This window comes from Geospiza fortis, unplaced genomic scaffold, assembly GCF_000277835.1.
Source record: "Geospiza fortis unplaced genomic scaffold, GeoFor_1.0 scaffold317, whole genome shotgun sequence".
Lineage (NCBI taxonomy): Eukaryota > Metazoa > Chordata > Aves > Passeriformes > Thraupidae > Geospiza > Geospiza fortis.
In genome coordinates this window covers 129,313-143,111 of record NW_005054398.1, presented here as the reverse complement: position 1 = coordinate 143,111, position 13,799 = coordinate 129,313, and the positions used below count along the sequence as shown (strand labels likewise).

General features: G+C 37.8%; 1 protein-coding gene across 3 annotated transcripts in view; it reads left to right on the top strand.

Moving 5' to 3' along the window:
* OTUD7A (OTU deubiquitinase 7A) overlaps positions 1 to 13,799 on the top strand; it is a 100,683-nt gene that overhangs the window by 44,339 nt on the left and 42,545 nt on the right. The gene's annotated exons all lie outside the window — the stretch shown is intronic.

The following is a 13,799-nucleotide window of genomic DNA, read 5'->3' as shown; positions in this document are numbered from 1 at the left end:
CTGCACTCAGCATGTGTGAGTCCCTGTCTTTCTGCTTGGGTGTCAGATTACTTTGATTTGTCCTTGCCAGATCACCACCACTGAGCAGATTGCATTGCTCTGTTCTGCTGGGACAAAGTCAATCCATGTTAATGGCTTCTTTAATCTTTTAGAAGTGATTATTTTATTTGGGGCAGTGGCTCCAGCCAATTCCATTCTCTTGCTAGGGGCAGTAGTCAAATAGAGATAAGCAGTGCCTGAATAAGACAAGTCAGACTCTAATCTTGCCTCATTTTGTACTTAATTTATCTGAAAAAAAATTCTGAACTTGGTTCTCAGAAGTCATAACATTGCATGGCTTATGTGGTTTACCTTCTCCAACCTTGATTTCAGGTAATACTGGTTAGCCCTCTATATACCATTAAGTCTTATGTATCTAGTCTAAACCAGATTTATCCAATGTATCTTGTTTGTGCATCTGAATTGTCTAATTCTACTGTATACTTCTGTTAGGTTTTGGATTTTAAGGTCCAGAAGAGGGAAAAATTAGAGCAGACCAAAGAACCTGCAGACTTGAAGAAAGAGGAGGAAATTCAATTATCTATTATTCCAGTATAAGTCTCTTTTAAGCTACTGATTGTTTTTGTAAAAATAGATCCTTCTTGGAGATTTCTTCTACCAACTTCACAGAACTTACTTCTCTAAACCCCTGATGCCCTGGTTTAGATGGCTAAATCTTCAAGTCACAGGTGCTGTTTGTTGCTGTCTTGAGCTGTGGGAGCCCTTCAGGTCCTGCTGAGCTCAGTGTCTACTAGAGCAAGGTGGTGGTCTGGCTTGTAAGTAAGCCCAAGTATCTCTCACCCTTCCTCTCTGAGCCTCCTGGGTGCTCCTTCTTTGCAAAGGAATTTCCAGGTTCTACTTTGTTTTACACATCTGCATCAGGCAGCTGCTTTTTCCAGCAGGGCTGGGGACAGCATCACCCAAAGCACAACCAACTCCTGCCTGCGAGTTGTCAGCAAACTGCCTTGTTTGGGATGTAGGCCATGTCCCAGAACTCTCCTGTAGTAAGGAGGTGGTTATCACTTTTAATTTTCTGATGCAGTTACTATAACTTGTAGTCAGAGTGATAAGACACAAATGTTATTCCATTTTATTTAAGTTCCATCTTGGTGGTTGCTGTGGTAGTATTTTTACAGAAGTTGGCTTATTATAGAGCAGTGGCATTTGGTTTTGCAAGTAACTGGGACACATTACCTGTCACTACAGGCAGCTTACTCTTGAATTCATCATTTGGCAGTTGCTGTTCATTTTAGGCTGATTTAAGATGATGTACCATTTGATTATAGTCTGAATTTCAATATTGAATTTGTCATAGGAATCTTCCTTAATATACAATTAATAAAGATTAACTGCTGCATTAGGATACTTGGGCAGCTCTGCCTAACGTGGGTGGAAGTAGAGCTGTGTTGTAATTACAGACAATGCTCTGTCATGTTGAGATTTAATTTCTAGTTGGATTGGTTATTTTAATAACTGTCTATAATCAGACATTATATTACATAATACCAACAATATTGTTGTGGCATGAGGTACATACTGTGACTGAGTGCAAACATGGAGATGTAGAAAACATAAACATTCCAATTAGTGCTCTTCTACATGCCTGTACAGCTTTCATCGCTTATTTTGTCAGTGTGAACTAATTTACTCAGTTCTCATGAAATCAAAATACTTTTGCTATATTTTAGAAGTAGAGTAAAATACTTCTAAGTCCTATTCCACAGTGAGAAATTAGATTCATTCTCTTTTGCACAAACTGTTTAAATCCTGCTTTTTACCACTGAATCCATGTCTGTAAAGCACAAACTTCACAAAGCCTTTCAGGCTAGTGTATTTCTTCTCTTAGCCAGTACTGTCCAAGGTAGTTTCTCATGGAATTTCAGGAAGTTTTTGTTTCTCTTGAAGATCTCTTTTTCACAGTAAACCTGTTTTTCCAAGGTAGGTAGTTCTAGACCTGGGTGAAAAGAATTAAATGTATCCTTTAAAAAAATGTTGTCACTGGACAATCTAACCATTTAATTAAAAATATATGGACTGGTTCAGTTCAGAGCAAGATCCCGTCATTCTACAGAAATATATCTTAATCTAAGAATCATAATCCATGAAAATTACCAATATAGAGAGTAGAAGGATACAGTTCAAGTATTTGGTACTTTGATAGTGTTTATACACTCTTTTTATAGTTATTTGGCATGAAGTCCATGGGAATTTCTATTTCATTGGTTCTGCTGTTAATAATATGATGTGCGTATTAGCATGGTGTCTGCAGACAAAAATAGAGACAGTGGCTGCATGATGAAAGCATGATCTTTGTCTCTCTTGAGGTATTACTAATTTTGAGAAGGTGATTAGAAACTCTTTAATTTCGAATGTGTTAAACCTGTATAATCAGAATGGTTCAAAATAAATATGTCCATTTGTTCTAGATGCTGCATGTGTTCTGTAGTAGAGTTTAAGCATTGCACAACTAAATTATGGTCCAGCCTAAGTTCAGAGTCATTTTATCAGTAGATCCATGTGGTTTTGAATTACCTCTCCTGCAAAGCCAGAAAGGATTTCCGTAAATTAGACAAAAGCTATCCATACCTGATCTCTCAGTGTTTTTAATGTATATAAGGGCAGAGAGCACATGGCTGGGGAAGCTGGCACTGTTTGTATTGCTAAAAGAAGGAAGAGCCAGTTCATAGAGAAGACAGGGAATACCTTGTTTCCAAGTAAGTCATCTCCTCTTACATTTTTTCTGAGCTACCTCTGTGTATTTAAAGCATGAAAAACTGACATCATTTGTTTCACAAGGATGTTTAGAATATTTGGAAACTTTACCCAGAGAGAATAAAATTTTGAGTAACTAAAATAAGTTGCAGCATAAATTAGACCAGCAAGATTCTAAAAGCATCTCTTCATGGAGCTGTCAGTTCTTTACAGAGGACTAGAGGAGCCTTAACACTCCTATAAACTGAAACGACATTTGGCAAATAGTAAATTTCAAGGCTGAAAAGGGTCAAACAAACACTGTGGTGAAGTTCCAGATTCTTATTTCCTGGTCACATTTTGCTAAATTTGAAACTGAGTCTACATCCTTTGCAAAATGCGTACTGCATGTAATTATATTCCAAATATTGTTTCACTGGAGGCTGAGATTTGACTGTTTAATTTGTGTTGTTTATTGTTGCTGTGTTACAGAAATAATTGTGCACTGCTGGTATAATAAACTACCAAATGTCTTATCAAGTGGGCAGGGATTAAAAGGATCTCTTATTAAAATGTCTTGGTTGAAAAGTTCTGTGAGTAACTGGATAAATTTTTATGGTGAGGTATTTTATTTTGTGAGGGAATGATCTTTCCCTTTATGCAGAAATTAAGAGAGATTTACACTCTTTTCAGAAATTGTTAAGAGATTTTACTGCATACAAGAAATCATTTTAATATTTTTTCATTAATTCTGAAAGCATCTGGTGAATTGCTCAATACTCTGATGAGACAATTAGATACAATTTTCATTCTTGTGACAATTAAAGCATCACTGAAAGGAGGTGCCCCCCAAGAGGAAGCCAATTGTCTCTTTTGGGAAAGTTTGGCTGGTGAAGGAGAAAAATGCCTGAAATTAGCATGGTACTTCTTTTTTACACTGTTTGACAGAAGTGCATGCACGTGTCTGGGCTAATTCTGGGATGTGCTGATGGCTGCACAAGTTTAGGGTATTAAAGGACAAAACTCCAAAGAAAATGATGCTTCTTTCTCTCTGCTGCTTGCAGAACATTTTCCTGCAAAGCTTATAGGATTTCCCAAATAAATTTTCTACACGTGGAGCTGGATTATTCAATGTGTGAATTCATAGATTTTAAGTGTGCCTTGAAGCATGCTGATCCTTGTGTGTTAACCAAAAGTAGATAGAAGGGTCTAGATAAAACTGAAGAGATTGGCGCCTTCAGCAGTGAGATCTGCCTTCTATTTCTGAAAAATATTGGAGCTATTTATAAATTTGGAACATCACAGGACTGTATGTGGCTTATCATGCTTATGCTTGTTAGTTAAGCTTCTGATGTACTATTGTAATTAATTTCATTCCTAGCTTTCACAATCACAAGACTATTTTTTTCTATTTTTAAGGCCTTCTGCAAGAATACTGGCTATTTCATCTTCACTGAAGCACTGTGGCACATTGCAAATGATGTATAAAGCTTTAGTGTTTCTCTTTATTTCTCTTCAGAGTACATGGTATGTACATTGTGCTGTTTGACATCATAGCCAGTTAGTAATGCCCAGGAGAAAGTTTCCAAGGCCTAGAAGGGAGACCAAAAGTACTATAAGAGCTAAACTCATCTTTATGCCTCTACCTACAATGAGCAGGGAGCTGAAAAAGTTTTCAGTGGGTTTTTTTTTCAGGCTGTTTAAAATACAGATGCAGGAGAAGGAAAAAGACCGCAGTTCCTCCCTGCTCTTCCTTAGCACATCAGCACTCTTTAGAGCAACACATGCTGTCCACGCTGGCCATTTTTCCTGCTCAGCCAAGGCATGGTGAGTCTATTGACCTGTCTACAATCTTTCCATTGCAAACATTCCTTCACTGCAGCTGTTCCATGTTAGCAAGCCAAAGTGATATAGTTCCAGGAGTTCAGGTATTTTCTCAGCCAGGTTTCTCCAGTAAGAAACCTGATAGACCACAGCTTCAGTCCTTACCTTTTTGTCTCCATGTGGAAAAAAAGGCTCTTGCTGAAACCTTTGGTCCCATAGATGTGTGTGCCTTCATTTCAGTGTTTAACAGATGGATCAGTTCATGGAAAGAATTGGGAACAGTGTGAGCAAATCTGTCCCTTGGTAAATTCTTGTAGTGGTTTGTAGAATGCCTGACAGGACAGGAAGATTTCCAAGGTCAGCTTTCAGGGGTGACACTGGCTGGAGTGACATTCTATTAAGTGTCTGACTTTCCAGAGGTAGAATGTTATGGGAACATTTACTGCTTATCTCTAAGTTCCAATTGCATTATAATATAAATGTTCTGAATATCTTTCTGTTTGAGAGCTTAAGTTCTATCATTTGAATTACAGAGAAGGTATAGAGCCAGATTTTCAACCTCCTGCTGGAGATGGTTTGTATAACTTTGGGTCATTTGGCTGTGGCTTTACTTTGGGAGACTGACAGACTAATTTAATCAAGCAGATGTGGATTTGTATATGTGGAGTAGCTATTCAGTCACATAGGCTGTGTAAAAATTAACAGGTCAGATTCAGGACTATTTGAAGTTGCCCAAGAAGTTCTTTGCAACTAAATTTCTTTTGGATTAAATCTATTTATGGAAGTGGTATTTTTTTTTCTTCCTTTTATTTAAAGTCTCCAATCTATAGAGATCATCATCATAGAAAATATTTTTGTTATACATAAGAAAATAGTAGTTGCTGTGTAGTTTCTGAGTTGCATATATTACAATGCACATAAGTAGATTCGTTTCTATATTAATTAAAACACATATACTAGTGGCATGAGTTTAGTTCTGATCCAAGTTTAAATATTTGACTGTTAGATGGTGGTGACCTTCTTCTCTTCTGGACATACCACTTCTACTTTGAAACTAGTGCTTGAAAAAATCAAATTATTATCAACTGGGTAAAGTTCAGCTTGTACCATTTTACATTTCAAGTATCATGAACTCCCCACAGATAGTTTGCTTTTCAGTGTGTACTGACTGCAGCTCCAAGAAATGAGCTCATTCTGTCTGTCATGAAATGGAGAACACTGCTGGGTAATTCACTGCTTCAGCAAATGGAAAAGCAAGAGGTTTTTCCCAAGCATTTGTACGTAAGAGAAAAGCTGACTTAAGTGAATCAATATTGTGTGTCTGCTGGTTTTGGCTGGGCTAGAGGTATTTTTTTTCACACTGTCGGGTAGTGGGCTGTGTTTTGGATTCGTGCTGAACACAGGGTATATGATATAGAGGTGTTTTTGTCATTGCAGAGTGAAGCTCGCACAGAGCCAAGGCCTTTACTGCTTTTCCTACTTCTAGGCTGGGCAGGGATCTGGGGGTGCACAGGAGGTTGTGAGGAGACACAGCCAGGACAGGTGACCCCCTCTGACCACAGGGATGTTCCAGACCCTGTGACAGAAGGGAAGAAGGAGGAAGAGGGGACATTTGGAGTGGTAGTGTTTGTTTCCCCCAGCCACCATTCTGTGTGCTGGGGCCCTGCTCTCCTGGGGATGGCTGAACATCTGCCCAACCATGGGAAGCACTGAATTGATTCCTTGTTTTGCTTTGCTCTCCCTGCCAAACTATCTTCATCTCAACCCAGGAGTTTTCCAGCTTTTACCTTTACCAGTTCTCATGCTGGTCCTGCTGGAGGGGGAGTGGCTGAGGAGCTGCTTGGGGCTGGGCTGCTGGCTGGGGTTAAACCATCACAGCAGCACACACTGCCTGCCTGATTGGTTTAGTGCAAAGTGACTGACATAAAAAATAAAGCCATCATTGTTTCAAATGGCTTTCTGCAAAGCTAAGCAGGGAAAATGGGAGTTCTGCTTCTTACACTGTGGTTGGTCACTCCTTAAGCCACCAATTTGAAAAGCTCACATAGTTGGGTTTTTTGCAGGTGATGGAAGAACATGGTTTCAAGCCAACTCTTTTTTTTTTTTTGTTTTTTTGGTTGTTGTTTTTTTTTTTTTTCTTGGTTGGGTTTTTTGTTTTGGGGGGCTGGAGGGGTTTGATTTGGTTTTGGGGGTTTTGTTTTGCTTATTTGTTTTTGGCGGGGTTTGTTGGGGTTTTTTAAAATTCCTTTTGTGTGCTTTATAGTCTTGTCTGTCTGTTGAGCATGTGTCTTCCAAACACTACTGATCTGTTGTTGTGGGACCAACTCCCTGCATATAATTGTAATTTTCTCTCTTTCTCTCCCTCCCACACAGCTATTTCTGTTTCATATAAAACCTAAATGAACTTAAAGATCTTCATTGAAATCGTTCCTGTTCCACATGCACAACTTTTTATTCTGAACCAACAGTAACAGAATTCTCTCTCTCCTCCTTGAATTTCTGGCTACTAAGCAGCCCTTCTAGTCAGGCAGAACCATTTTCTGCCATGAATTTTTGAATAATTTCTAATAAACTGACAGTGGGTATTGTCCAAAGTGCTGAAACATTTGTTTCTAAAAATAATCAGTAACAACTCCCAATCAGCTCTGCTATGCATCTGGCTTCTGATAAGCAGCAAAGCAGAAGAGTTTGATCAATGTCTTTAAAATTAAAAAGAAAAAAAAAATTAAATGTATGAAAGAGAATAGTTTTTTTGATAGCTTAAAGGATTTTTTAAAATATATCTGTCAACTTTCCATGGCTTTTACGACAAAGTTCAGGGGAAAATACAGGTATTTCTGAAACCCTTTCAGAATCCAATTTCAGATGTTTTAAAAAATATATAAATATTTTTCTCTGTAGCTGATTAAATTGAAAGATATTTATATGCTGAAGCTTGAAGTAAGCTTTACAAATATATCCTAATTCCTTAGAATGAGGTTGTCATCACATTTGTCAGCTAAGGCTCAAGGAGACTGCAAATTCTTTTGTATTTTCCTCTCTTTTTCCTATCTGGGAGTTCATGATGAGCTGTTTGTTTCAGAAGAGATTGTTCTTAATTTAGTTTTACAGGTGTTCTTTTCATATGTGTATTTGGTACATAAGTTGAAAAATGCAGGCACTGGTTTTTTCGATTTTTTTTAGCTGTTGCCTGTAGACATTAATATTCAATGTGGTGAAGGGGTTTATTCCCCCATCCTGGCTCTATTTTGCAATCAATAGCCTTTTCCATATGTTTTTTCCTGGCATTATGAATTTCCTAGTTGGTACAGTGCTATTTAATTCCATGTCCTGCTATTCCCCAGAATGCAGTAATAGATGATGATGACAGTGGCAATTAGAACTAATGGGCTACTTCTTAGAGATGCTGAATATCCATCCTGTTGAACTTGGTCAGAAATTAGGCTATTTTAACATCAAACTTGGAATATCTGTTAGTTGCTGTTGCTTACTTTTCTGTGTACAATTCTGGTGCATGTTTCCTTATAACACTTCCCTTGTTTCATCAGCATTTAGTTCTCCTTGTTTAGCCTGAGTATTTCCTATTAATTATTATTTTTCATATTGCTTGAATTACAGGAAAAATCATAACTGTAGAGGTAGTTAAAGCTTATATATGGCTGGAGAAAGCTAAGTCTGTGTAACCCAATTGATTTGACTAAATGAAAGGTTTGGGTTTTTTTACTGTTTAGGGCATGTTTTTTTAATTTTTAATGAACAACCATTCTTAATACTAGGTAATTTTACATTCATTTCACCAAATGAGTTTCCTACTGCAGGACTTTTCAATTACTTATGTAGTCTAAGTGAAACACACAGTTGCTATACTTATATTCTAAATCTCCAAAATGTTGTGAAATGAATCATTCTAGATGCCATGTCTGAAATATTTATTTCCTCATTTGTATCTCTATCTGTTTTAAAGTCTTGGAGATTATATTAAATTATAGGGGTTTTTAAGGATAAAAGGGAATTAAGTCTTCTATTCTTCTTAGTTTCATTTTCTAAACTGAATGTGGTAACTGAGGAACATCATGTTTCACAGAAACAAGGGTGGGAGTCTCAGGGTTGGGGGGAAATTCCCCAGTTCTGTTTTGCTGCATGGTGTGTGTGTTCTTCCCTGCTGGAGATCATTCAGCTCAGCACACACTGAGCTGATATTCCAGCTTCTGATGAATTCCAGCATGTTACACAAATGCCTGCTCATAGCTTGCTATTCTTTCTAACTTACATGCACCTAAAGACTTACAAGGACTTGATTTTTGCACATAATCTGAATTTCAGAAGTTCAATCCTGCTGCTGTTTTTTAGGGTGCCTGTACGAGAGAGAACTTTCTCATCAGTCTGTCACTGAAGCTGTGGGATTTACCGATTGAGAGCATCAGTATTTTTAAGAGGAATGTGAAAAAATCACCAGTATGTGTTTTGCCTTGATGTAAGGAACAATGTCACGTGCGGAGTAACAGACAGTCAAGCCTTGTGTTTAAAACAGCAGCTGAATTGTCTCCATAAAGGCAGGGATGTGCTCCAGACTCCATTTTTAAAGACTATACTGAACCTTTAATTGCTGACAGTGCACTTGACATACAATTAAGCATTTGAGCTTTCCTCTAATCTCTGTGTACAAGAAGATAAAGGATGCTTGGAGACTTGTATCAGCAAGACTATTTATACAGAGCTCATTTTGCTAACACTTTTGATGTCCTTTAAGCTTCTGCCTTCATATCCCTGTCAGCTCAATCCACTGTGTGATGGTGTTCACAGGGGTTTTCAGGTGAGGGAAGAGATGAGAATCTTGACTCCATGTTACAGAAGGCTTGATTTATTATTTTATGATATATATTACATTAAAACTATAATAAAAAGAATAGAAGAAAAGGTTTCATCTCAGAAGGCTAGCTAAGCTAAGAATAGAAAAGAATAGAATGATAACAAAGGCAGCTGCCTCAGACTCTCTGTCCAAGTCAGCTCTGCTGTGATTGGCCATTAATTACAAACAAGCAGATGAGACCAGATGGACCTGTTGCAGCAGCAGCAGATACCCATTGTTTACATTTTGTTCGTGGAGCATCTCAGCTTCTCAGGAGGAAAAATCCTAAAGAAGGATTTTAATGAAAAGATGTCTGCGACACCACTGGACACATTTTCTGAGTCAAACTGGCATAAGCTGGGAAGGGGAGAAATGTGTTCACATGCAAGAACACTGGTCACAGTAAGACTTTTCTAGCAGGAGGAGAAATTGTTTTCTTCATCAGTAACTTGTGACGGACTCTACATACTTAGGACATAGATAAAGCAATAAGTGTTTCTCATGCAGTGATTATAAAGAGATTTCAAGTGATGAAGGTTCAGGAAAAAAAAAACAAACCTGAATTTGTGCCAGCACTTCAGACTGTGTTCAAGAACTTGTCTTTGAAAAGTTAGATCATTGAGGTGCTGCCTTACTCTGGGGAATGACAGCTGTCACAGATCTGCAAGAACATGAAACATTAGCTAGTCATGAATCTTCTGTAGCTGAGCTGTAGACAGATGCTGTATGTCAAATTTTGTATCCTTCCCCCCTATTGTTTTCAACATAGACATCTGCAGAACACAGATAGACACAGTTCCATGGCTAGAATAAATTATCATTTCTTTGGTACTTGTCCTTTGTCCTTAAGAAGACCAGTACCAATAGGGGCCATCTTTATCATGGAAGCCCCTTGGCAGTCTTGTTTTTATTTCTTGAATGTTATTACTTCCCTCTTATTAGAGATAAATTTCCCTCATGTGTTGCTTGAGCTAAATTAAATAATTGCAAAGAACCAATGAGCAGTGGGCAAGGCCTTGTACTGAATGTAGAACTTGCACTGAAGAAGCCAAGTCTTGACAGAACTGAAGCACAATGCTGATGCTACAGAAGGGGATGATTTATGTCTGGACTTACAGCTAGTTCAGTGTTCATATATGTAACAGAAATAATGGAAGCAAGCACACACTTGAGATATGCTCATGCTTGGGGAGATGCTGATCCACATTTAACAGAGTATGGGCAGAGGTTTTCAGCACTGTGCAGCTGATCCTAAGCTGCTGAGAAAATTGTAGGAAGTATCTGAATCCTGTGTCAGAAGTGGAAAATGGAACCCCTTTTGAGTTCAGAACAAGCAGTGCATGAAATAAACAGGGCAGAAGACTTTTCTCCTTTTAATGCCTTTATTAAAAGTCATCAGCTCAAGATTGGGAAGCTCGACGGGTCTGCAGTCTCCGTTTTCTTCCCAGCGTGGCTCAGAGGATGAGGATATGCGCAGCTTTGTCCCCGTCGGGTAGAGCTGGGGGTCTAATCTTCACGGGAGCTTCTGGGCAGGGACTCCGGTGTTTTTCACTTTCACCTGCTTCCTGGCTCCAGGTCCCGGTCCCAGGTAGCTTCTTTAGTCAGGGCGAGGGGTACAAAGGTCTCCCAATATCTCTGCAGGTCCAGCACTCTGTTCCTCACGTCCACGAATCACTCTAATTTCTCAATTTTACAATTGGCTCGGTTTTTTTGGGGTTTTTATAAGTTCAGCACTTCCCAGAGTACACTTTGGTTCCGAAATCTACATATTGCAATGTCCTTTTCTCCCACTGTCTGGGGAGGGGTACACTTTTGCCTTAGGCAGGACTTCACCAATACAAAAGGAGCTATCAACTTGCCCTGGCTAGGGTCAAAGAGAACGATTAACTCTAACAACTTGTAATTAACATAACAAGTAACACTGCCGCAGTAACTCCAGGTCTAAAGATTTTGTAACTTTGTTTTTTTTTTCTCTATAGAAATGGAGTTTAACTAAATTCTGTTCATAACAGTGCATGAGAGTCTTGGGAGAGAATTGAGGTATTTCTAGAAACTGAGTGGAGGAAGCTTCTTCAGCTCTTTGTTAGTGACTGCTTTGAAATGTCAGATAAAAAAGGGGGAAAATGAGAGTTAATGTGGATATTCATTCTGAACAGAGAACATCTCTGATCTCTGGCCTCAGTTGATTCTGTCTCAGACTCTTACCTTCAAAGACCTGTTGGAGATGGAGTTGTTTGGTTTGCAGTACGTATGTTGCATCTTCAATCTGCGTTTCATTTTCTGTGCTAACTTCACACAGAAGCTGTTACAGGGACCATCCAAAGGTAAAAAGATAAATTCAAAATTTCTGCTCCGAATGATGAAAGAATTGCAATTGAAATTCCATCCTGAACCTTTTCATATCTCATGATAATTTTATTCTGAGCTTTTATATCTACATGTAGTTTGTCACATACCAAGTTGGGGTCATATAGGGAGGATTGCTTGGTTTCTTGGCCCACTTTACAGGGGAATACAGCAGAGTAAGCAGTACTTAGGGTTGATCTTAAACTGCTGAAGCTCCAATGCACGTGTGAGAAAGGCTGAAAAGAGTTTTGAGTATGTGTGCTATGTCCTTGTGTCCTGATCATTACAGTATCCAGGGTAATGTTTTAGATAATTTATTTACAACTGCAAGCTAAATGAAATAATTTTTATTTTATTTTAAATGGTAAATTGTGATATAATAAAAAAAATTACTGCAAGCACATAAGTTGAGTCCTCTTTGAACAGAAGTAGGCTGAATGTTGGAAAGTGTTTATTACTCTGTGCAGCAGATATGTTGAACAAAGCTATAAAAATGTTTTGATCATTGTTTGTTAATATGTGTTGAAAAAAAGGAATCGACTTTGCTTGTTTATTTCCAGGGCAATGATAAAAGTTATAAACCCCTTAGCAGAAGCATCATCATTCAGTTTTGAGGGCTGGATATCAGAGTTTTCAGTTATTTCCCGAAGCTAAGGGGAGTTTCTTAGTGTGGATATTTCAGTTTGTGAATATTGTATAGCTGGAAATGTGGAGGCATATTCACACTTGATGATTATTTCTATCCCCTGCCGTCCAAGTACCGTTGAAAGTGTTAAGAGTTATTTAAAGTTGCTTCTGTAAGTTGAGGGTTTTACCGTTATTTTTAAGTTCCCTGAGGGTGATAAAGAGTGGGTCACAGGCGAATGTGGTTTGACTGCATTTCCTTTGCAATGTATGGAATTAAGCTTTTTATGATGTTACAAATTTTGAAATAATCTGCTTCAGTGTGAGAGTATCTGTGGTGTGCTACATCCATAAGTGATCTCCAAAAAAGAACTGAAGATAATACTTTGGTCATATTATTTGTTCTTGCATGAAAATATGCCATAGTGAAGAAAAAAAAAAGGTAGGACTCTTATTAACTCCTGTATGTTAGTTCACATGCACATGAGTTAAGAGTTGGGTAAGTTAATACTTGTTAATTGAGGTACTTAACTCATGTTACAGCTGAGCTGTCACACAGACATTTGGGAGTTTTTGCATAGGAACTATTATCTACTGAGATTTGGTTACTTGTGTATGTATTTTAGGAAATAGCAAGAAATAATGTTATGTTCTGTTTTATATATCCTAATTCTCAAAAACTCATAACATTGTGGACCTTGCTATAGTTTTGCCTGTTTTAAAAGCATTATCGGAAGGAATGTTTTCCATCATAAAAAGATTTGGGCTGTTAAATCCTGATTTTAGTGGGGTTGAGCCTAGTTACAACTGTATGAGTTTTGTGAATGGATTAAAAAACCAGAAACAATAAAACTGATTGTAAATGCCTTTTAGAATAATAAGGTGAAGCTTATAGTAATTGGATTCTGCATTTGCAAGCCACAGGATTTATTCTTGGGAGATGGGAGTAGATTATATGGAAAGGGAACTGCTGTATCTTTTAAAAATAAATAGACCCTATGAAATGGTATTCCTTCTTTCTTCATGTGCTTGTCTCTTTATTTTCATCAAAAAGAGTGGCTATCCTGCTTGAGCCTTCTGGATATCTCTTCATTAGTTCATTGCTTCAGATTTTGGAAGCTTAAGAGAAGAAAACTTTCAAAGCTGTATTTGACGAGTCTTGGGACAAAGAAGTCTTAAAAGAAATTCCAAGTGCAAGTTGCTTGAAATGTTGCTCTCTCTCATGTAGGATATTTTTGTACATTCATAATTCTTTTTTTATTAATTGTCTGGGTTGTGCCCAAGAATTTTGCATTCTTAATGCAAATTACTGTATGTGGTAATTTATCTGTATTAAGAGAAATATCCATTAGGCTTCTAAGGTCAAAGGTAAAGACCATTTTGGCAATTATTATTATTCAAATAGCAGAAGTGTAATGATTAATTA